Source organism: Dermochelys coriacea, chromosome 3, assembly GCF_009764565.3.
Source record: "Dermochelys coriacea isolate rDerCor1 chromosome 3, rDerCor1.pri.v4, whole genome shotgun sequence".
Lineage (NCBI taxonomy): Eukaryota > Metazoa > Chordata > Testudines > Dermochelyidae > Dermochelys > Dermochelys coriacea.
The window spans coordinates 122170801-122194927 of record NC_050070.1 but is presented as its reverse complement, the minus strand read 5'-3'; the positions used below and the strand labels follow the sequence as shown (position 1 = coordinate 122194927).

At 43.1% G+C, this 24127-nt stretch overlaps 1 long non-coding RNA gene across 3 annotated transcripts; it reads left to right on the top strand.

Annotated features, from left to right (window-relative positions):
* Positions 1 to 1900: 1900 nt before the first annotated feature.
* On the top strand, positions 1901 to 23143 carry LOC119853892. Of its 3 annotated transcripts, none has more exons than XR_005292259.2 (3): positions 1901 to 2118; positions 6807 to 6901; positions 23113 to 23143. It is a non-coding gene; the product is annotated as an uncharacterized LOC119853892 (long non-coding RNA). The 3 variants fall into 3 exon arrangements; XR_005292260.2 differs by lacking the exon at positions 23113 to 23143 and adding an exon at positions 22685 to 22799 and having other exon boundaries at positions 6810 to 6901; XR_006280457.1 differs by lacking the exon at positions 23113 to 23143 and adding an exon at positions 22685 to 22799.
* The last annotated feature ends 984 nt before the right edge of the window (positions 23144 to 24127 follow it).

Sequence of the window (24127 nt, the reverse complement as noted above, 5' to 3'; positions counted from 1 at the left end):
TCTCAGTAAGTGTCACTTGCTCAGTATTAATGTTTATATCCTGTTAGGCTCAAGCCACTAGAGGGAGACATGACCACACTGGCTTTAAGGATGTCAGTACTACAGCTTGCACAGTAATTTTACCACTAGAGGAAATATCTAGAAGCAGGCATGATGACACTCACCTGCGCAAGTCTGACATTCCATCCAACAGAGGGCAGATGCATAAAGGTGGCATAATGTTCTAGCAAGTGCACAGAGTTTTTAAGCTTTTGGTGCACTGGGAGTGCATTCTCTTTAAGTGAATTGCTTTATTGTATTCAGAGGACCACTCTGTAGTCAAGAATCTATTTAGTGCCCAGTTAAATTTATTCTGTTGTAGTTCTGGTCCTTCAAGTTGCATTAGATGAAAGCACGTCAAATGTAAATTCTTTGTTTAAACAAATCACAAGTTTTCGTTGTGAATCCTTCTCCTCTTTGCACATGAGTATGTCTTTTGAATTATAATGTTTTGACAGATGTTTATTCATATTTCCCCCCTTAGATGGCAGAGGACCAGATTTTATTTCTCTAAGATAGCCAGAGCACGTGGTTCTGCATCTTTATTTTGGCAATATAGTTCCAAATGCAGCAAAAATGTTAACTCTTTTTGTCAGCAATCTTGAGGGTATTGGCGGATTTCTTCAGGAGATAGATAAGAAAATCCTGGCACAAAACTGAAATTTGGACAGTAAATAGGGAATAACTAATCTTTATTTTCAAGCTGAAGATTCTTTGGTAAACACAAAGCAGGTCATATTCCTAAAACTATCTCCTCTCTTCTGATGCTGAGCACAGGGATTGCATGTATCTGTAACTGGATCATCCGTAATGGTGAAGTATAATTTAGTTGGGAGTAACTTTTGGCCTGTCACAATGTACTTTGACACTTCTCAGGCGACTAACCTCTACTTTTATTAACATATGTGGTTATTATGGGTGTAGTATCCCCAGGAGCACACAAAGCTCTGGCCATATTGTAAAATAGTCAATACAGATATGTATGGGAAATGTCAACTTATTTATTTGCCATTGGTCTGGATGGATGTACATGGCATGGGGAATCAGTAGGTCCTGAGTTCTAATCTTTCGTCCGCCAGTCAGTAAGCGTATGGTCTTGACAGCTTACTTCACCTATCTGCCCCTTTTTCTCCATATGTGGATAATAGCCCTATACTTAATAGGAGTGTTGTGAGGATTAGTTAACATCTGTAAAGCACCATATAATGCTATGTATTGGTTATACTTACATGTCACTCTTAGTGCAGTCACAACAATGCCCCTTTGGTCATGTACAAGGTTTGAACTCTGGAACTTCTATACTAACAACATGAGCCTCCTTAAGGGGAATCTTGGCTAGGAACCGTGAGGTTACTTCACCTCTATATTTGGCACTGGTGCGACCGCTTCTGGAATACTGGGTCCAGTTTTGGCGTCCACAATCTGAGAAGGATATTGATAAATAGGAGAGGGTTCAGAGAAGAGCCACAAGAATGATGAAAAGATTAGAAAACATGCCTTATAGTAATAGACTGAAGGCATTCAATCTATTTACAAAGGGGTTTACTCACAGGCACAAAGGGGACATCTCCTTATCATTAAAGAGATTCCATCCACAACACTGAGCATCTGGAATTACCAACAGTATTGGTTCACTGTTTGCACAGGATGATGATGATAACATTGCAAGCTGCTAGTAATACAACTGTCAGTTCCCTTATTCCCCATTACACAATTTATGTAATTTGAAGCAAAGCAATGTTGTGCCCTTTTTGGATAGCTTTAATGGTCTCTTGTTGGCTGTAGCTGTGTTCCAGCTTGGAATAAGAGTTTCCTTCAGTTCCAGGGAAGCTTCCTTCTGCGAGAGAGTCCAAAGAAAACAAGTCAGGGCATTTTCTGTTGAAATAGATTTGGGACACTTGAAGTTCTCAGCTGCCAGAACTATACATCCACTCCAACCCTCCACCCCACCTCCTTAAGTCAACAGCAAATTACTAAATAAGCTGAGTGTGCCAGAGAGTAGTGATCAGTGTTCCATTTCCAAAGGAAGCATCATCAGCTCAGTACGCCAAAGAGAAATTCATCTGGAATCTTACATGGGTAAGTCTGAAGTTCTGATGATGATTCTTCCTAAGGGCTGGATGTCCAAAAATTGAATGTGTTTAATTAGTCCCAAACTGATTCCAAAATGACTCAGTGTCGTGTGTTAGGATTAAAGCTGTACAGATAACCGATTTATTTGGTTCACTGGCTGAATCGAAACATTGCAAAAAATTGTTTGGCCTCAACTCAAAATGAAACGTATTTCATTTTCAAGTATTTTTTAACGTTTTAATAAACTAAAGTTGAAGTTAAATTAGAAACAAAAAGTTATTTTGAATAAAAAAGGTGTTTCAATTTTTTTAAAGATCTTTTGTTCAGTGAAAACAATTTGATAAATTCACCATGAATTCACAAAATGTTTCAGTCAACCTGAAACTGCAATTTTTGTTGGAAAAAAAATTTGTCCGAAAAAATGTTGCTAAGCTCTAGGTAGAATATGGATGATCCTTACGACAGTAACATTTAGAAAGACACATAGGAATAAATAACCTATGGTTATTTGGTCAGGACAAACTCTAAGCTTAGAAAGAAGAGAGAAACAGGTTAAGAAGTGGGATCCCATTAATGTGGGAGATTTTCAGCATGTTTGAAGCCATATTCTGCTGTTAAAGAAAAAGCTACTTAGCCTGAAGCAAAGCACAGAAGGAGATTTATTATTAAATTACTTTTGAAGCAAATAATTCATCACATCATGTGCATATTGTCACTATCCAAAACTATGGAGAGTACTGAAATAAATCACTGTATGACCACTACAAATGATATACTTACAAATATAACTCTCACCTCTGATTTCCATTCACGTGGGAATGTGAGAGTTGATAGTTTTATTAATCTCTGTTGCCCAACTCACTGCTTTAAACCCAAATTGATTTTCAAAGAGAGAATCTGCTCTGTAGTAATGAATCAGCTTCTTAGAAAAGTTTGCACCGAATCAGAATAGAAGCAGTTCTTACCCATTTCCTTGATAATATCTTTGGAACTGTAGATCTATTTTTCAATGCAGTAAGGTACTTGCTGTCAAATATTTAGACCTATCTGACATCCAGATTGATGTAAGGTCAGAGATGTGGTAATTCAATAAATTCACATCAGTTGCCACAATTGATATAATACAGCTTACCTTTGACTAGAATATTGTATACAAACTTTATTCCAAAACATGGTTGAGTTAAATTATACTATTATATGGTTAAAAAGACGAGAGAGAGAGAGAGAGACAGAGAGAGAGAGAGAGAGAGAGAAATTAAGATGTACAAGCAAGTAAGAAGAAAAATGTTTTCAGATGAGATGTGAAAATGGTTGGAGACCTGCTAAGGCAGAGAAGTACAGAAAGACTTTCATCTGGCAGGGGCTACTGGAGAAAATCCTTTCATACCAATGGTGATGAGACTCTGTGAAAAAAGAGAAGAGGCTGGTAAGAACAAGGGGATTAGATACAAGAACAGTGAAGTCAGATGTAGTAAATCCATGGATGGTTTAAAAAACAAATCAATTTTAATCTGTCCCCTGAAATGAATATGAGCCAGAGGAGTTATCTGAGGATGGCGTTCACAGGACCTGAGTCCAGCATCCCCATTAGAACACTGCTGACTCTTTCTTAAGAAACCTCAAATCTCACAAAACTCATCTAGTTTGTGAAACTTGAAACTTAACACCTACTCAACTGTGTTAAAAGGAGGCCTATGAACCTCTAGAGTAAACCCAAGCCCAGTTCTGAGAGAACCTGGGCCCATTTATGGTTTCATGATGAAACCATGAGAAACCCGTGGTTTCACGTGCTTCATGAAAACAGATGCAACTTAGCACTTTTGGCACAATACCCAATATGAGGAACAGTCAAACTTTTAACTCACTCCACGCCAGAATAGGATCCGGATCAGAGACTTCTGCCCTCTGCAGTAGTGCTGAAAAGTGTCAGTGCAGTAGCTTTTACTGTAGACAGATGGTTGAAATCATAAGAACATCAGGAGGGGAAGCTATATGCAACCTGAGAAGGAAATAAAGACATATCAGCTTCTGGGGGGCAGAGACTCACTGGAGCAATCAGTAGTGGAGACAATGGCACAGAACTGGATTTGAGAGTGTCTTTCTTATATAAGGAGACATTTGAGAAGACAGTGGCAAGGAAAAGGAATTGTTAGGACAGGGTGTATTAGAGATTTTCAATATGAAAATTTGGAGTATATGTATCTCCTTTATCACCAATTTCCTTTCGGGTTTTCGTGGATGGGACTGGATTGATCTGGATCCCCTTGTGAGGCAAGCCACTCCCAAACCAGGGCTGCTGACTCATCTGCCCCTCCAACAGCCCCTGACACCTACCCTTTCTGCGGTGAGAGGGAAACCATGGTGCACATCTACATCCAATGCCCCAGGTTGCAGCCCCTTTTCCAGCTCCTCCAAAGCCTTCTCCTTAAGTCCTGGCTGCACTTTTCCCCGCACCTCCTTATCTATGCACACCCTATCTGTGGTCCCAGGAAGTTGTGAGACCCCCTCGTCGACCTCCTCCTGGTGCTGGCCAATGTAGACCATCCATCATACCGGGAAGAGGAAGCTGGACTGGGAAGTGCTCTGTGACTGTGGGGCCTATTTCCAATCCTCCCTTAAGTCACGTCTCCGGGCAGAGTTCCTCTGGACTGTGTCCACTGGCTCACTGCTTGCCTTCAAGGAGCAGTGGGTGCTGACTGAGGTTTTCTGCTCAGTGTCTCCCTTTAGTTGCCTGCTTATGATTCTGTGACCCTCCCTCCCATCCCTGTTTTTCATTTGTTGTCCCCGTAATCTTTTTGATGCCTGGGCTCAGTGGCTCCTCCCCTTAGGCTGGGGTGGGGTGGGGTGAAGCACAGTGCTTTAGAAGTGCATTAGCTTGTGCTTGCCATCCCCAGAGCTTCAACAGATGGTGCTCCACTGGACTAGCAGTGAGTGACTGCTCAGGCATGTGGCAATTCAGCTGCACTAACTTACTTTTCACACAGAGCCTGCAGTTACTCAGCTTTCAGGCACGTCTCAGCAGCCTATCCCTGAGTAGATCCTGGGTCAGTTGACCTCTAGGCTCAGGTATTTCCTCAATCCCACCAGAGCTGCAGCTCAGTGTTTGCAAAAGCACTACCCGGCCAGGAATCCTATTGCTTCCTTGCAGGGTATCAGGCTCTCTAGACTCCCACCCTGCGCTTGATTCTGTTCCTGCCCCAGCTCTGTTCCTGTCTTGTCTTTGCTCTTCCCTGACTTAGCTCCAGCTCTGTTACTGATCTGCTCAACCACTAGGCCTAACTATCAGGAGGCAGCACCTGACACCACCTCCAGCTCAGGAGGGCATAACTTTTTTATTCTCTTCCCAGATAAATTTACTTGGTGGAGATAAATTTACCCTCACTCCTTCCCAGCTGTATCACCAGGAGAACTTGGAAAGAAAATTCTAACCACAGGGTAACCCCGAGTTACTTGCCAGGTAGTTGCAGACTTCCAAGGAATAGCACAAACGCTTGTAATGTATGCAACAGAGAAACTGTGTTAAACAGGAATAAATATTACATAACAGGGTAAACCAATACTCTCAGGGTCACCCGTGCCCTCCCCATGCTGATAATATCAATGAATTTCCCCAGAGTCCCAGTCACGTGACATGATATAGCAGGAGAAAAATGTAGTCTCCTTTTGGTACGCGGGGGTATGGGGGCCCTTGCTACCTGCAAAAATGGTATCTTCTGTAGCATCAATAAGACATTTGACTGACTTGGTTCAGTGCAGCCCTGAAGACTCACATATAGGATGAAACGGTAAGTTCCTCCAGCAGGCTTAATAGATGGTAAAATCCCCAAATCCTTTCTCAATGGCTTGAAGACACAATTTGGAGAATAGTGGGTCTCTCAGACAATTTCCCTGACTATCTAACAAAAAGATGATGCACTCACATCTCCTCAAATGATCCCCAGGTTCAGAGCTGAATCTGGACTCCTCAGGAACTGCAGAGGGGCTGACAATTGCAGTTGGAGTCATTCTCTTTGCACAGGAATCAGGCCTCTTCTGTTCCCAAGATTTCCCCTTACCACAAAGGGATGCAGGGATCAGCTGCAGATAACAATAACTATACTAAAAATCCTAACTCCTACCATAGAGCTCTGATACAGTCACAGAGGGTGAGCAACCCAGAGCTAGTAGCCAGAGTAATACTTGACATGGGGTAACTGGTTTATCTAAGCAGCTGAAGGACTAACTCAGCCTGGTTGGGAAGGGAGTTTTTCCAACAAAATTCTAGGCACTGGGAGCCACCTGGGACAGGGAAAGGAACAAGCTTAGGGATATTGGTTCCAGGTACCTGAAGGCCAGATATCAGGGGGATTGCATATGCAGGCCTGAGACTCATGAGCTCACCAAAAAAGCAAGTTCTAGCCTTTCAGTGCCTAGCTCTAGAACCTCCCAAAATGACTTCTCTCATCCCACAGTGCTCTTGGAGGCGGGCATCTCACTCAGGCCCTTCCTTATTGGTCAGGCTAGCTTTGCTTTCCCAGGCTCTTTCCTATCAATAATTTGAACTCTTTCCCCCCCCCCCCAGCCCCTTTCTCTCATACACGGCTCCTCCTTTGAGCAGGCACATAGGTGGCTAGGCAGGCAAGCCTTCTATACCTCTCCTGAACTGACAGGGGCTCCTGTTGCTCCAAATAACATCTCTCCTTTCCCTTGCCTAGCAGCCAGGACTTTGAATCTGCCCTTGGCCCCCCTGCCTCCCAGGGACAGTGTGCTTCTCCCCAAGTAACTAGCAGAGAAACACCCCAGAACCAAGGTAAGGTCCATGGGGGTTACACATACATTTCCTTTGGCATGTCTTTGGGAACATGATAGGATATTGGAGATTTTGGGGGGCAAATCTTCTCCACAGTGACAATTCTGAATATGGATTGGACTCTTTGAAGGGGGCAGAGGGAAGGATCCGCCCCCCACAGGCTGGGGAATGACATCTGAACTATTCTTCAGCACTAGTCAGGGCTGGAGTAGGCTCTGTGCTTCACAGGTGGCAATGGCCAGTTGGGGTTCTCCTGGCTCCTCCCCATACAACCCCCATTTGCAAGACAGTGTGCCCGGAGCCTCTGTGAAGTTAGGTTCTGCTGTGCAATAGTACATCCCCTTTATACAGGCTCTTGAAATCTTGCTCGCTCAGTCAGTAGAACTGTTTTCAGTGCATCTGAGACTGTATGTATCTGTGGAGGGTCTGGGGGAGATAGGATTTGCCTTTTAGTAAATAGGCCAGTCGCTGTCTTCAAGGCATCTCTCAATATGCTGTTGAAACAATTTACTACAACTTGAATGTGATGAGTGGGATTTAAGCCATGTGATTTCCACTGAAGTCCATGGAAGACCTAAAGCTGAAACTTTGATAATGTACTGATTGCATGTAAAGTGCACACATTAGTCCTGAGGGCATTCTGTGCCAAAAATTTTAAAATTCTAAGCACAATATTTTAAAATTCTGCCAGGTTTCAGAGTAGCAGCCGTGTTAGTCTGTATTTGCAAAAAGAAAAGGAGTACTTGTGGCACCTTAGAGACTAACAAATTTATTTGAGCATAAGCTTTCGTGAGCTACAGCTCACTTCATCGAATGCATCCGATGAAGTGAGCTGTAGTTCACGAAAACTTATGCTCAAATAAATTTGTTAGTCTCTAAGGTGCCACAAGTACTCCTTTTCTTTTTTTAAAATTCTGCAAAATTCTGCAAGTTTTATTTGTCAATAAATAAATGTAGAGGCTCTAGCATGGCAGTGGGGAGCACAGGCCACTGGCTGCACAAAGGTGGAAGATCACCCTGCAGCCTCCCTACCCTGGAGACATGGACTCAGTGGTGTGGCTGTATCCAACCCTGACACAGCACAAGGTCGGGGCCTGCCCCAGAAACACTCTTGGGCCCTGCCCCTCTGTGCGAGGTGCACCAGGTGTGGGTCAGACAGGCTCAACCAGGTAGGATCCAAGTGTGGAAGGGCTCAGTGTGGGAGGATCCAGGTGTGGGATGAGGGGATTCTGTGTGAGACAATCTGGGTGAAGGCAGCTCAGTGGGGGGTCTAGGTGTGGGGGGATCTGGATGCACAGAGGCTCATGGAGGGGGGTTTCATGTGTAGAGGCAAGGGGACTGTGCAGGGGCTTCCAGGTGAAAGAGGTTGGGGCTCAGCTGGGGTGGGGGTGGGTGGTGTCTGGGTGCTGGGGGGAGTGGGGCTTGGTGATCTGGGTGTAGCTAATTGGGGATCAGTGGTGTGGGGGTCTGGATGTGGGGGATCATGGTGGTGCAGGGGGGTGGGGCTCATCAGGATGGGGGTTTGAGTGCAGGGAGCTCAGTTGGGGGGTGGTCTGGGTGCAGGGGGCTCTGGGTGCAGGGGTTGAGGTTCAATGGGGTGGGGTTCGGGTATGGAGGGCTGGGGGGTTCTGGGTGTACAGGGTGAGGCTTGTGGGTGTGTCTGGGTATGGGAGGTCTGGATGCGTAGGAGTTGGGTGGGTGGGGGAGCAGCTCCCTGTACAGTGACCCCTCCCCCCACAGCTGAGGAGCAATGGGGGCAGGAAGCAGGGGAGGATGCTGAGCTTCCTGCAGCTAGGGGAGGTTTCTGAGGGTGGGTCTGACACAGCCCCAGCAACTCCTTGCAGGGGAAGAGGATAGGGTGACCAGACACCAAATGTGAAAAATTGGGAGGGGGTGGGGGGTGATAGGAGCCTATATAAGAAAAAGACCCAAAAATCGGGACTGTCCCTATAAAATCGGGACATCTGGTCACCCTAGAAGAAGAAGTCCCATCCTCTTCTGCCTCCAGCCCAGCTGGGACTAGCAGCTGATCCTGGCTCAGGGTAAGAGCCACTGGCTGAGGTGTCCCTAGCCCTGTGGTGATTTATGTTCTGCTGGCTGCTCCAGGTACCTGAAACAATGTACCTGCACAGTTAGGGAATGGTGCATGACTTCTCTTGCAGCTTCCCTTTGCTTCCCTGTCAGAAAGTAATTTTTCTGCAGGGAAGCAAAGAAATCTGTAGGGGACATGAATTCTGTGCACATGCAGTGGCACAGAATTCCCCCAGGAGTAAAACATATCTCAGAGTGCAAATCTGTTGGAGGACATGATGCTGGGGAGATGAAGGTGTATGACTGAGGCAGCATCAACCATTCCTATGTTCCTCCTTTGGAGTGGCAATTGTTATGGTTACTATGTCTGCCCAGGGTGGAAGTCCCAGTCGGATCACCAGATTTTCAGTTTTGCAGTTCAGGATTTTGTCATGTGGTTTGAGGAACACTGTCCTGTAGTTTGGGCAGTTGGGGTTGAAGCTGGGCAGATTCCTGAAGAGAGTTATAAACATTAAGCTTAGCTCCTTTCAGCTTTGTGTGTTTTATTAGTTTTATTCTTGGTACACTGCAATGTGTATGGATCTTTTTTAATGTATAGAAATTGTCAGAACATTTTGGAGAAGATACTTGTCTTCCCCTTTTCCCCCCAATCCACCCTCCCCCAAGTTCTGGTCCCTCAGATAATGTCTTTCAAAAACCCCAACAGTTTCCTTAGCTCCAGTGCCTCTAGTGCTTAAAATGTGGTACTTCTGGAAAAAATGATTATCCTCTGCAGAAAGTTTTTTGGGCACTATTGTGATGGAGGGCGGGGAAGTGGTGATATTAGCAAGCACCTGCAGTCTTTCTAGGAGATTCTCTTTGAAAGACAATACACTGAATCTGCTTTGTCTGAATTTAGCTTAAGATAATAGGTGTTCCATTATTAATGTTTTGGCAATGGCACAATTTTTTACAGAGCTAAAGACAAAATAAAAGTTTTAATCCTATCCTGGATTTCAGAATGTATTTCTAGAGCAAGAAAATAATTCAATAAGGAAGTTTTAAAACAATTTAGGCTTTCATCCATGTATGAGGTAATTAATTTACATTTAGATCAAATAAAACATTTTATATTAACTACATGCCAATTCCATAATGATACAGAGTTATGAGTCACCATACAACTCTTGTAATGAGACATATCTTTAGATCTAATTGAACAATTATGATATTTTTTATCAAAAGATAGTTTGCACATAAACTGATCTAAATTCATATAGTAGAGATGTATTTATTACACAGTTGTTAAACCTCAACATGTTTTTTATATCTATGTATATTTATTTCCTACAAAGAAACTATTCTAATGGGCTTTATTTCATTTTGCCAGACTTTTTATGGGGTGATACTTAACAATATGTCTGTCTGGACTTGGCAGCTTGTTTTAACATAGTATTTTCTATCTCTCTATCTCACTATCTGTTTAGGCATTTATACTGCAGTGATTGCCACGGTAACTTACTTCCTCAGCATAGTATCTGCAAATATCTCATTGATGAGATTTTCTTGGGGACATTTTGTTTCCATTATCACATTTAAAAGGAGTCTTGATTTAAGGTTTGGAACTCCAAGTCCCACATGGGGACTAAAAGTCACAGATGAAATGCAACATAAGATAGGACCATATCATACTGAATTAACCATAAATAAAATACGTATTTGGAATATTTCACTGTTACCAACTACAAACCCTCCTTTGGCTCTGAAAGGACTATCTGTATCTGTATGAAAAAAAATTCTACCTCAATTGGATTAGCTACAGGAGATGGATATTTTTAAAAAAGAAAAACTGAGGTCGTAGTACTGATTCAGAAAAATGGGATTCAGAAAAAAGAGTTTTGCAGTCTCTGCTCAGTGACTAAGTTCAAAGCGTTAGCTTCCTGTGATCTCCCACCAAGCCGGCCTGACAGTGACGGTTTGCAGAAACAGGCAACAGCCACATTAGCATGACTCAAAGATAATACATTAAATGGGAACAATAGGACTGAGATCTTTAAACAAGAAGTAATTCTTTCTAAGATGTTTTTCCACTTTTATCTCTGGCGGGATTGTGCTGAATTCGACTCATCTGAAATAGCAAGCTGGGCTTGGCTCAGCCAGGGCTCTTGTCCCTTGCAGAGAGCCCTTAACATTTATCATCAGCCTCTTTTGAAGACATGGCAGTCGAGAATGCATGGTCGCCCAATCTCTTGCCGCTTCTCAGGAAGCCGCCTTCATGAGGCGGCAAAGGCAAAACCTTTACAGACATTTCTGTTTGTTCAGTTAAAGAAAACTCTCTGGACAAATGTGTTTTCAGGAGCATACTGTGGTAATGATGAAGAGCATTTGTGGCATATTTACAATTCAGGTGGATCCTCTAAATATGTAATTGTTCTCTGTTGAAGGAGAAAAAGCCAGTCAGTAACCTCATACTGCAGGCTGAAAAAGCAATAGCCTATACCCTGGTCTACACTGGGGGGGTGGAGGGGAGGAGGATTGATCTAAGTTATGCAACTTCAGCTACGTGAATAATGTAGCTGAAGTCGACGTACTTAGATTGACTTACCTTGGGGTCTTCACCATGATGAGTTGACTGCTACCGCTCTGCCATCGACGCCGCCTGCGTCTCTCGTGGAGGTGGAGTACAGGAGTCAACGGGAGAGCATCGGGGGTCAATTTTATCTCATCTAGACTAGACATGATAAATCAATCCCCGCTGGATTGATCTCTGCCTGCCGATCCAGCAGGTATTGAAGACATACCCTATGTCTTTATTAATATTGTAATAATAATATTGTATAATTAATATTGTAATGTTGTAATATTGTAATAATAATATTGTGGTCTAAGCCAAGGTCTTAGCATGCTTATCCTTAAATAACTTTATATGGGAGAGAGAAAATGATTTAATAATACTGCTGCTCTGTAAAGGATAAAGAGTAACACCCTCAGTAAAGGATTCTAAAGACGATCACTTTAACTGGTGATGTTAAGACTGCATACAGACTACCGCTCCCCTTGTCTCATCCTGCTCACACACTACTTATTCTGTCAAAAAAAGTCTCGGACAATAGATAGGCCTAGCAAAAGCAAATAACTCAGTATCTTATTCAGTGAGCCATGTTAAGACTAAGGAGGTCTGTCTTCTATTCCTGATTCTTCCACCTATGATCTATGTGACTTTTGGCCAGTCCTTTATCTCAGTTTCCTCACTTATACCTTCTGCAAATACTGTCACTGCAATGTGGCTGTGCTAGGGAAGATGGAAACACTGAGAGGGATGTTTTGGTAAATCAAAGTGATTCTGCCATCAAGAATCTAACATCCACAGTTGCAAATTAAGCACTAGCATGTGGTGAGGGGAACCACAGCGAAGTACCAGAATACCACTCCAGTCTCCTAAAAGATTGTTTCTGAAATATCCAAGCGAATGTTTTATAATCGTATGACCATATACTTTGGTCCAAGACAAAGAGTTCCAATGACTCATAGCAGCTCTGGTCAGGAGTCACATTTTTCTTTTGAAGTTCTGGAATGTAGGCACATGTGATTCACTATGTCGTCCCAATCCGACCATTGACCCACAAATCCTGTGATTCTGCCTCTGGCAGAGCTCAACCTGATGCTTCAGGGGAAGGGGAAAACCCTCCATAATGCACCTAACCAATTGTGTAATGCTAAATATTGAGGGGTTGGTAGGGGGAATTCCTTCTTGACTCCTGCAGGAAATCATCTTATTTCCTGGAGCATGTGATTGCATTACTCTTATCATTATCATAGCTAGCTATGTAATTAGTGATTCTCCAATTTACCAAGCCTTTTAATACTCCAGCCACAAGTATTTAAGGCATCAGCCCACTTAGAGTTTGGTAGCAGTTAATGGTCTTTATCAAACCGAGAAATGAAATTAGTCAGTCCTTGAGCCAAATGCTTTCTGGAAGAACTCCTTCAGCAGCTTCTCCTCTGACTAGGTGCTCAGTCCTAGAGAGAGAGGAATTGCTATTGTCATGCAAATTGCTGTTGCCATTTATGAGCAGGGTCCAGGGCCACATCATTCCAGGAGGAGTCTGGGAGAGATTATATCTCTGGGAGGTATCATCTGCCAGAGAATCATCTCTGAGAATCAGCTGAATACTAAGACATGCCTATATTCTGGGAAGCCAATGAAAGACCAGACCCTACTTTGAGGGAGAACTTCCTTGAAAGTGCTGCTGTGAATAAACTATGTAGTGTTGCTTCTCCTGGTAATTATTATTACTGTCATTATTTATGATTTGTACTGTGGTAGCGCCTACAAGTTCCAGTCCAGGATAGGATCCCATTGTGCTGGGTGTGGAATTTACAGAGACCCAGGACACCATGCGGGCAGATTCAAAGGTCAGAACATGGCTGGCAAACAAGCAGCATGGGGCCCAATGGTCATGTGACCTTTAGCTTTTCAAAACATAAAAAGAAACCCCAAACATAAAGCATAAATCACAGGCCTAAACTAAAGTGGAATCTCACTCAAAATGTGTTGTCTTGAGTATTTCCATTTATTGGAACCTCCCACCGTGAAGACATTTTTCCTTGGCAAAGCATTCTGTGACGCTGTCCAGCTTGAACCTTTCCATCTTGTCTTTCTCAATTGCAAGGAGAGCTAGGTAACTTAGCTGAGTCTGCAATAGTATTGAATGCATGTAGGTTTTGATACATCTTTAATCTGCTCACTGCGCATTCAACACTAGCCACTCCATTTCGTATGGTGAAAGAGAGTTGATACAACATTTTCCATTTCTGATAAAACATCATCAAGAGAACTTGACACTGTGAAATTCAAGTAGCTCTGGACGCCAAATGACAAACTGAACACCTCTGTGTTCTTTGTAACACAGTACATCTTGAAAGACATAATCTCATGAACCAAGTCTAAAGAAAATGAATATTTTCCCATGAGTTTAAGAACTTCCTCCTTTGACTCTTCTAACTTTATATTTTGAAGTTGTTTGGCATGCAAAAATTCAGTAGAGTAGCTACCTCTTGAAATGCCTCATGTTGAGATTTTAGTTCCCTGATCATCTTATCTAAGACCTTAAAATGTTTCCTTCAATGGTTATCCTCTGCTTCTAACACAGAATCATGTGCAAAGTCATCATCCCTGTGACGTGCATGTCACTTCCTGGATAGTTTATGTTTTCAAAATCCATTGCTTCCCACAGGCTCTAAGATTCTTTTACAATTTCCTCATAATTTTCTTTAGATCTGAGATTGCTGAGCTCATTCACTGTGCTTTAAGTGTCTGAAGGACCTGGAACGGGTCAATTTTCTTTGAGTGAAGGATTTCTGAGGCTATGGCTACACTTGCAGATGTAGAGTGCCAGGAATTAAACCAGCTCTCAGAGACAGCAGCAGGGAAAGCGCTGCCATGTGTTTACACTGTCAGCTGCAAGCGCAGTGGCGTGGCCACATTAGCTGTTCTTGCAACGCCAGAGAGAACAGTGCATTGTGGTAGCTATCCCAGTGTGCAAGTGGCTCCAGTGTGCTTTTCAAATGAGGGGGTGGAGTGTGACAAGGAGTGTGTTGTGTGTATGTGAGGGGAGAGACAGTGTGTTTTGGGGGGCAGAGAGCGTGTCAGCATGCTGTCTTGTAAGTTCAGACAGCAGCAGGGGGAAACCCCGACATCAGCCCTCACCCCTGCCCCCCCCCGCCTCTCTCTCTCTCTCACACACACACACATGCACAAACACCTGCCTCGGCAGCAGAAGCATTCCACACTAATGGTTGCTTTGTGTACCGCAGCAGATGAGCAGCCAGCTGTCAGAAACGGAGCTTTGAAAGGAGATATCGGCATGTCTGCAGCCAATTTCAGAACAAAGAGAAGAGTGGCCACTTCAGGGGATTATGGGACATTTCCGGAGGCCGATCACAGCGCTGTAATGCAACACCTCGTCCACATGGACTCCCGGGCATTTCAGCTGGGGCACAGCAAGCTTTATGCTGCTCCTGGAGGTGGATTACCAGGAGCGCTCCAGCTGCAGAGTCCAGGAACTCTACGTGTGTTGCCAGTGTGGACACTTCAGGAGTTAAGGCGCCCGGGGCTGCTTTAATGTGCTCTAACTTGCAAGTGTAGCCAAGCCCTTAGGCTACATCCATGCTAAGTAAGAACTTATACCACTATAACAGATTGAAGTAAAACATCCAATCCATCAAAAACAGGTTGCTTTTTGCTCGCCATATTTTCTCACTACTCATGCGTTCAGTGACAGTTTCATCTTCTAGGCATTCAATTATACTCAGGAAATTTTTAATCATTGCCTGAGTGGCTTTCATTCAAGCTGCCCATCTAGTCTTGCAGAGTGCCTTTACATGTAAAGGTCTCTTTCATTCTTCAGAAGCTTGTTCAATTTCATCTGTTGTATCAATTCTGTCAACTTCTTCAGGGTTCTGAAGTGTATCATCAAGTTCTGCTTCTCTTTGCAAAACTGTACTTTCTTAAGCAAGTATTTGAAGATAAAGATTATTTTTAGACATAGCCTTTAGTTTTTCCCATTGAAGGTTATAGTCTGTGAAATATTTATATATTTCCTCCAGAGTTACAAAGAAAAGCCTACAGGTCAGGACTTCAGTAGCATGAAACAAAACTAGGTTAATTTGATGTGATCGGCAATGGATGTATGGTGCATAGACTTCTTTTTCCTTGTCTGAAAGATATTCCCTCATTTTTGCTTACAACACTCCATGAGCTCCAGCCATAACACTGGCCCCATCATATCTCTGTCCAGACTTGTATTTGGGGTCTAATCTATACTTGCAAAATAAAACATTAGTTAACTGGTCATCTAAGGATGCAGCATCTGTCTCACTTACAGCCACAAAGCTTCAAAAATGCTCTTTTAGATTGATTTTTCCTTCGAGATGATCAATATTAACAAAACAAAGCAAAGCAAAGCAAAATAGCTATTTGAGCAACATGGCTAATATCCGTGGTTGCATGAGAAATGACATTAAAAAAAACTTAGCTTCTTTGCCTCTATTACATATGTATCTCCCAGTTTCTGATTCAAAAAACTTATATTCATGAGTAATTGTCTTGCTCAAATATTTGATTCTCATGGTGAGTTATTGATATATAGGGCAAAAGTTGTTCTAAATGTGGCAAGTAGTTTAATGAGGCTCAAGTAAATACCACAATTGTTGCTTTTCAACACTTCACAGTGACCATGGAAGAGGAGATCTAAACTAGCTAAATTTTTGATTGTGTCAAGCAATGTTCCCTCTAATTTTTTCCATTCATGTGCAGAATTCATTTTGTTATGTGCACTAATATCGAAGTAATGTACGGATGTGCGCACAAGTAGAAACAAAAAACCTAGATGTAATATATATTCTTAAAAAATTACCATAGGGATAATTACTCCAGCCAGGACAGCGTAGGCATTTTAGAATTCACTACTCAAAGAATTAAATTTAAGCATAAGAGAGAAATAAAATTAAGAAATGCATAGACCAGTCAAAAAATTAAAATAACAGCACTTTGAAAGAATAAAATTACAGAGAATATATGTGCCTTGCAGGAAGTACCAAGAAACAATAACAATACTAACACAAGTTTCAGAGTAGCAGCCGTGTTAGTCTGTATTCGCAAAAAGAAAAGGAGTACTTGTGGCACCTTAGAGACTAACAAATTTATTAGAGCATAAGCTTTCGTGAGCTACAGCTCACTTCATCGGAGCTGTAGCTCACGAAATAATAACACAAGAATGTGTTGGGAGGTGAGTGTGAAAGAGACTGAGTGTGTGTGAGACAGAGACAGTGTGTATATGTGATAGACACAGAGACATTATGTGTGTGTGCATGTGTGTGTGAGACAGAGACAGATGCTGTATGTGCTGGCTGCTGGGGAAGTGTATGAGAGACCACACCTTATCTCTTTAAGCAGAGAGGCACTCACCCACCAATCTGAAGGTTTGAGCAGACCTCAGCAGCTGCCAGCAGCTCCATCCTGCTTTTGAGCCCTCTCCTCCCTCCCCCCAATGCAGATGTGGGATACATGGGTGGGGAGAGGGGGAGAGACAGTGTGTGTGTGTATGTGTGTGTGTGAGAGAGACGCAAAGACAGAGTGTGTGTGTGCTGGCTGCTGGGGAAATGTATGCAGACCATGCACTGTGTCTTTAAGATGCCACTGAATGCATCCAATGAAGTGAGCTATAGCTCACGAAAACTTATGCTCAAATAAATTTGTGAGTCTCTAAGGTGCCACAAGTACTCCTTTTCTTTTTGTGAATACAGACTAACACGGCTGCTACTCTGAAACCTTTAAGAAGAGAGGCACTCACAAAGAAGGCTCGTTCAGACCGCAGCATCTGCCAGCAGCTCTGTCCTGCTTCCGAGCCCTATTGCCTTCCCCCTCTTTGTGGAGATGGGGTACATGGGTGGGAGGGAGGCAAGGGGAGGGGGACACCCTGACTTCAGGAAGCAGGAGCAGCTGGCCAGGGGCTCCAAGGCAGAGGGCAGGAGCAATGACTCTTGGGTGGCTAGGCGGCCATGCAGCTTAGAGGGAACACTGGTGTCAAGCAATATTTTTAGTACTTCTTGCTATTTCCTAATATTTTCAGATGTTTATTTATCAATGCATAGCATTGATACTATGACTCTTTGTGAATTGTAGAGCTGCCACATATGACTGCATATGTTGTTTCCTCCTCTCATGAACAAGCAGAGGCTGATGTGGGCCGGGGGGTGGGGGGTGGACGGCAGATAGCAGTGGCAGAGAAACAGCAGGTGCAGCTAGGGTGGCCATTTGTGGAATACCAGACATTTCAGTATTTCCAGGAGCAGCATGTGCTTGCCCCCACTCATGTGACCTCTCACACTGCACAGAGGGTGCCATTTTGAAGAGCATGCCATCCTGCCCCCACCGGTGTGACTGTACGCACAGTCCATGCAAGGTCACACCAGTGGGGGAGGAGCGGCATGCTGTTCAAAATGGTATCCCCCGTCTGACACCAGACAAACCCATGTCTGGTTTTGCTCAGTACAGACAGGGGGACGGGCCAAGCCATCCAAAAAGAGGACTGCATGGTTCAAAACCAGATGAGTAGCCTCTCTAGGTGCAGCTGCTGAGGGGCCCATGCTCTTAGAGGGGCCCTGCAGGCTCAGGGCTGCTTGGATGTGCATCATTGTTTGCAGCCTGCTGGAACTTCTAGGAAGAACAATGCAGTGGTCCCCACTGCTCACATTCAAATATGCCTGGGGAGGGAGCCTCTAAAATGGTGGCTCTGCCATGAATTCTGGGACCACTGATGGCAGATTCTCCATTTTGGTCAGAGGCTTCTCCTCCCCTCTCACTGCTCGAGCAAATTCAAATGTGGGCAGCAGGAACCAGCCTGCTGCTCTTCCTAGAGGTCTCTGGCTCTAGCTCTGGTGGTGGCAGAAGTGGTGGTTCATGACAGCAGTTCTGGATTTGGCAGGAGCAGCGGTGATGGCGCTAGAAGCAGCAGCACGGGAGCATGGCCTGGTTCAAGGGGAGCAGGTGGCATGGCGTGGAACTGGGTGGAGAAGGGGACATCGGGGGAGCAGAGTGGGGTTGGAGAGCAGGGACAAGTGTGGGGGAAGTGAGAGTTTATTTGAATGTAGGGCAAATGGGGGCTGACAATAAAATCCTGCACTAGGGCTCATCTTTGAGCAGATGGGAGAGGGAGATAGGGACCCCGGGACCAGGTCGGGCCTGGTCAGCATTTATGGACCTTGCTGACTGTTAAATCTGCCAGTGAGTGGAAGTGAACACAAGACTGAGTTTATTTCCTGTTTCCACAGTCTTATATTTCCCTGCTGCATGCCTCCTAGTGACTCTATCTTTTCATAACAAACACCACACTGGGCACTATACAAACAAGTAAAATAAAGACTGAACCTTCCCCCATGAGCTCACAGTCTAGGATTATGACAAGATGTGGCAGTAGCTAAACAAAGGGGTGGAATAAGGGATAAAGTAACAATGAAGATGGCATTTTTGTGTAAGTCAGGTCACCCATTGGCTCCCCAGTCGTAAAAGTGGTCGACTACACCTAGAAAAGAAAAGCCAAATCACCCCCAAACCACAAAAGACTACCAGTGACTGATGCATGTTAACGTAGCTGGTAGTCATGAAGAAAGATTCATTGAAATGCTTTTGAAATTGTGAAATAGACACACCCAGAAATTTAAAACAAACAAACAAACAAACAAACAAACAAACAAACAAACCACTAAAAGATTTTTAATTGCACAATATCCCTGTGGAGGAAGAAAATGGAATCATGTAAAAATATGAACTGAAGACAGCAGGTGAAATAACTGGGCTAAATCTGAATATTTTTATGTAAGGGACAATACATTAGCCAGACATTAGCTTAGCTGTCCAATAGCTGCTGTCCAAGATGCAATCAGAAAAGAAAAGGCATGATGTAAACTGGGGTGATTCATAACAAATTAGCAAAAAGAAAAGGAGTACTTGTGGCACCTTAGAGACTAACAAATTTATTAGAGCATAAGCTTTCGTGAGCTACAGCTCACTTCATGCATCCGATGAAGTGAGCTGTAGCTCACGAAAGCTTATGCTCTAATAAATTTGTTAGTCTCTAAGGTGCCACAAGTACTCCTTTTCTTTTTGCGAATACAGACTAACACGGCTGCTACTCTGAAACCTATAACAAATTAGATGGCAGAACAGAAGGCTGCATACTTATGATGATTATAATGCATAAACTCAAGCATGGAAGACTGAAATAATGCATGTGAGAAGCCAGTATTCTTAGTGTCATGAGAGAACTCAGAAACTGGTGGACCCATGATCAACCTGTCTGTAGCCTGCAAAACAATAACAAAAGAGTAGGTGAGATGAACACCCCGGCAGCTCAGTGACCACATTTATACATCTAGAAACAATATTTCAGTTTTGTAAATCATTTCTCTGACCACATCAACTTCTTTTTGCTAAACAATTGGTAATGTCCATAATTAGATATACTTTTTCTTCACCTGAGCTTCCTATAGACTGAACTGGTACTGATTGTGGACAGAAGTGGAAACAGGAAACATGTTAAGTTCCCATCAAAAATTACAAAATACTAGGACATTCCTTCCATAATATATAGGAGGATCCTGTTCTCTGTGCGCAGAAACCACAGTGATGGATGCAGTATAGGAACCTAGTTAGATGGATCGGATGTAACTAGTGACCATCTGCCTGCATAAATAGGGTGAAGTAAGATGAGGGCTGGAAGGTTTCTAGAGCTAAGACCATAGGGCAGGGCTGAAGTAAACACACCAAGTAGCAGTATACAGTGACAAGCTGGATGAAAGACCAGCAGGGTCACTTGAAGCTGTCAGTCATGTCTGAGTCCATATCTCAGTGACAAGGGACCATTAGTATATGACCTTAACTGGTGGCGAGGAAGAGATGACAAATATTGGGGAAATCTTACAGAAATGGTCTAATAAAATTTAAATGGCCATAAAAACCATCCAGTTCATTCCCCTTTTAAGTATATGGTATGTAAGAGTGTTTTCTGTCCAATATAACATGTTATGAAGCATCTGGTTCGCATGACTTGGGATCAGAGCAAATGTTATAACTTGTAGTAATATGAAGAACAATTGCACAGGGCACTCTATCAAAATTGAGCAGATGTAATGAAATGTTGGTCCAATGTGTTTTTTTCAGCTGAAAAGTTGATCTGTGGCTGAGAAGGATTTTGAGACTCGTTAAGTCCTCCATCTTCCCCCTCTCAGCCCCCCGGGATAGTGCACATATGGTGATGATCAGTATAGAAATGACTTGTTATTGTCATTGTGATCAGCTATATCACACATTAAGAGCCAAAGGCACATACGAGTTCAGGCATTTTGTACCCATTAATATGGAAGAAATTGCCTGTAAAATGTGTTTATTTACAATTTCCCTAATGTAAATATGGTAAAGGAACTTGAGCCTGTATGGGAGTGAATGTGCTGCCATTTTTCTATGGGGAAGAGGTAGCCACTCTTTCTGAAGAGAGGTAGCCACTCTTCAGAGGGAGGGGAAGTGACTTCTGGAGGAGAAGTGGGGGACAGTAGAGAGCTGAGGCAAGCAGTGGGGAGCCTGAGAAGGGGAGGCAAGAGAAACAGAAAGTCTGCAAGCAAACAGAGAGGCAGCAGGAGGGAGAAAGGGCAGCAAGAGGGATGGAGAGGGCAGAGAGGAATGGAAAGGGCAGCCAGAGGGAAACAGGGACTAAAAGAAACCAACAGCAAGTGGAGAGACTGAGGTTGAGCAGGTTTTTGTAAAGGGAAATCATGCCTCATCAATCTACTAGAATTCTTTGAGGGGGTCAACAAGCATGTGGACCAGGGGGATCCAGTGGATACAGTGTACTTAGGTTTTCAGAAAGTCCTTGACAAGGTCCCTCACCAAAGGCTCTTAAGCAAAGTAAGTTGTCATGGGATAAGACGGAAGGTTCTCTCCTGGATTGTTAACTGGTTAAAAGATAGGAAACAAAGGATGGGAATAAATGGTCAGTTTTCAGAATGGAGAGAGGTAAATAGTAGTGTCCCCCTTGGGTCTGTACTGGGCCCAGTCCTATTCAACATATTCATAAACAATCTGGAAAAAGGGGTAAACAATGAGGTGGCAAAATTTGTAGATGATACAAAACTACTCAAGATAGTTAAGTCCCAGGCAGACTGTGAAGAGCTACAAAAGGATCTCACAAAATTGGGTGACTGGGCAACAAAATGGCAGATGAAATTTAATGTTGATAAATGCAAAGTAATGCACATTGGAAAACATAATCCCAACCAAACATATAAAATGATGGGGTCTAAATTAGCTGTAACCACCCAAGAAAGAGATTTTGGAGTCACTGTGGATAGTTCTCTGAAAACATCCACTCAGTGTGCAGCGGCAGTCAAAAAAGTGAACAGCATGTTGGGTGTCATTAAGAAAGGGATAGATAATAAGACAGAAAATACCATATTGCCTCTATATAAATCCATGGTAGCCCATACCTTAAATACTGCATGCAGATGTGGTCACCCCATCTGAAAAAAGATATCTTGAAATTGGAAAAGATTCAGAAAAGGGCAACAAAAATGACTAGGGTTATGGAATGGCTTCCATATGAGGAGAGATTAATAAGACTGGAGCTTTTCAGCTTGGAAAAGAGACAACTAAGGGGTGGTGGATAAAATAGAGGTCTATAAGATCATGACTGGTGTGGAGAAAGTAAATAAGGAAGTGTTATTTACTCCTTCTCATAACACAAGAACTAAGGGTCACCAAATGAAATTAATAGGCAGCAGGTTTAAAACAAACAAAAGGAAGTATTTCTTCACACAATGCACAGTCAACTCATGGAACTCGTTGCCAGAGTCTGAACCAAGACTATATTGGTTCAAAAAAGAACTAGATAAGTTCATGGAGGATAGGTCCATCAATGACTATTAGCCAGGATGGGCAAGGATATTGTCCCTAGCCTCTGTTTGCCAGAAGCTGGGAATGGGTGACAGGGGATGGATCACTTGATGATTACCTGTTCTGTTCATTCCCTCTGTGGCACCTGGCATTGTCATTGTCGGAAGACAGGATGCTGGGTTAGATAGAACTTTGGTCGTTCTTCTGTTCTTATAACAGACAGATGTGCAGAAGAGGGTCCCTGCAGTTTAAGGTTGGTTAGTCAAGTTAATTCATGTTTAATGATGTGTTCCTAAGCATATGTTTGTTCCTGATCATTGGCTCAGGTTGTCTCCTGTCATTGATTCCTGTGGTCCCGGAGAGCCAGAGGGTCCTTCAGATCCCAGGGGTCTGGTCTAATGTTCATCCCTGCAAGCAAGCACGACTGGAGTTGAGTCCATCCCTTCAGAAAGTCACAAGAGTTGCTTGAGACTCAAAGATTGACTTGGGGGTTAGACAGCAATCACTGAGATATCTGGAGAAAGGGGAATCTTGAAATAATAATAATAATTCATTAATTATTATTAATAAGTAATAACCTATAAGATAATCGCCTGTGCATATCGATATATGCATTTATTTAGAGGGTTAAATTTAATTAAGTACATTAGCAGTAAATTATAGTGTGTGTGTATGTATGTGTGTGTGTATATATATTTAAACTGTTACTTTTTATTATTATGTCTTCTTTATTGATTTAATGTTTTTTTCATAGATACTAAGGTCAGAAGGGACCATTATGATCATCTAGTCCGACCTCCTGCACAGCGCAGGCCACAGAATCTCACCCACCCACTCCTGCGAAAAACCTCTCACTTATGTCTGAGCTATTGAAGTCCTCAAATCGTGGTTTAAAGACTTCAAGGAGCAGAGAATCCTCCAGCAAGTGACCCGTGCCCCATGCTACAGAGGAAGGCGAAAAACCTCCAGGGCCTCTTCCAATCTGCCTTGGAGGAAAATTCCTTCCTGACCCCAAATATGGCAATCAGCTAAACCCTGAGCAGGTGGAATCCAGTTCCATTTGTTCTGGTTTAAATAAAATCCCCATTATGTTACATTTTTGCCAATCAATTGTTTTATCTTGGCTACCATTAAATAACCATTTATTAAGGAGTAAATTACCTGCTAAGTAAATTATACTGCCACTATGATGGACCATTACTAAATCTTGCTTGGTTCTTTTGGGACAGGGTGACCCTCTAACATATTTCAAATTATAACACAATAACCCTAATCTCAGAGGTCTGTTTACACTAACCTCCACTATTCCTTTCTCAAGGAACACAGATGGGGAAAGAACAAAGATACATCCAGAGATTCAGGCAACAATTACACTATCTGTCTAATCACAGAATCATAGAATATCAGGGTTGGAAGGGACCTTAGGAGGTCATGTAATCCAAGCCCCTGCTCAAAGCAGGACCAATCCCCAATTAAATCATCCCAGCCAGGGCTTTGTCAAGCCTGACCTTAAAAACCTCAAAAGAAGGAGATTCCACCACCTCCCTAGGTAACACATTCCAGTGCTTCAACACCATCCTAGTGAAAAAGTTTTTCCTAATATCCAACCTAAACCTCCCTCACTGCAACTTGAGACCATTACTCCTTGTTCTGTCATCTGCTACCACTGAGAACAGTCTAGATCCATCCTCTTTGGAACCCCCTTTCAGGTAGTTGAAAGCAGCTATCAAATACCCCCTCATTCTTCTCTTCCGCAGACTAAACAATCC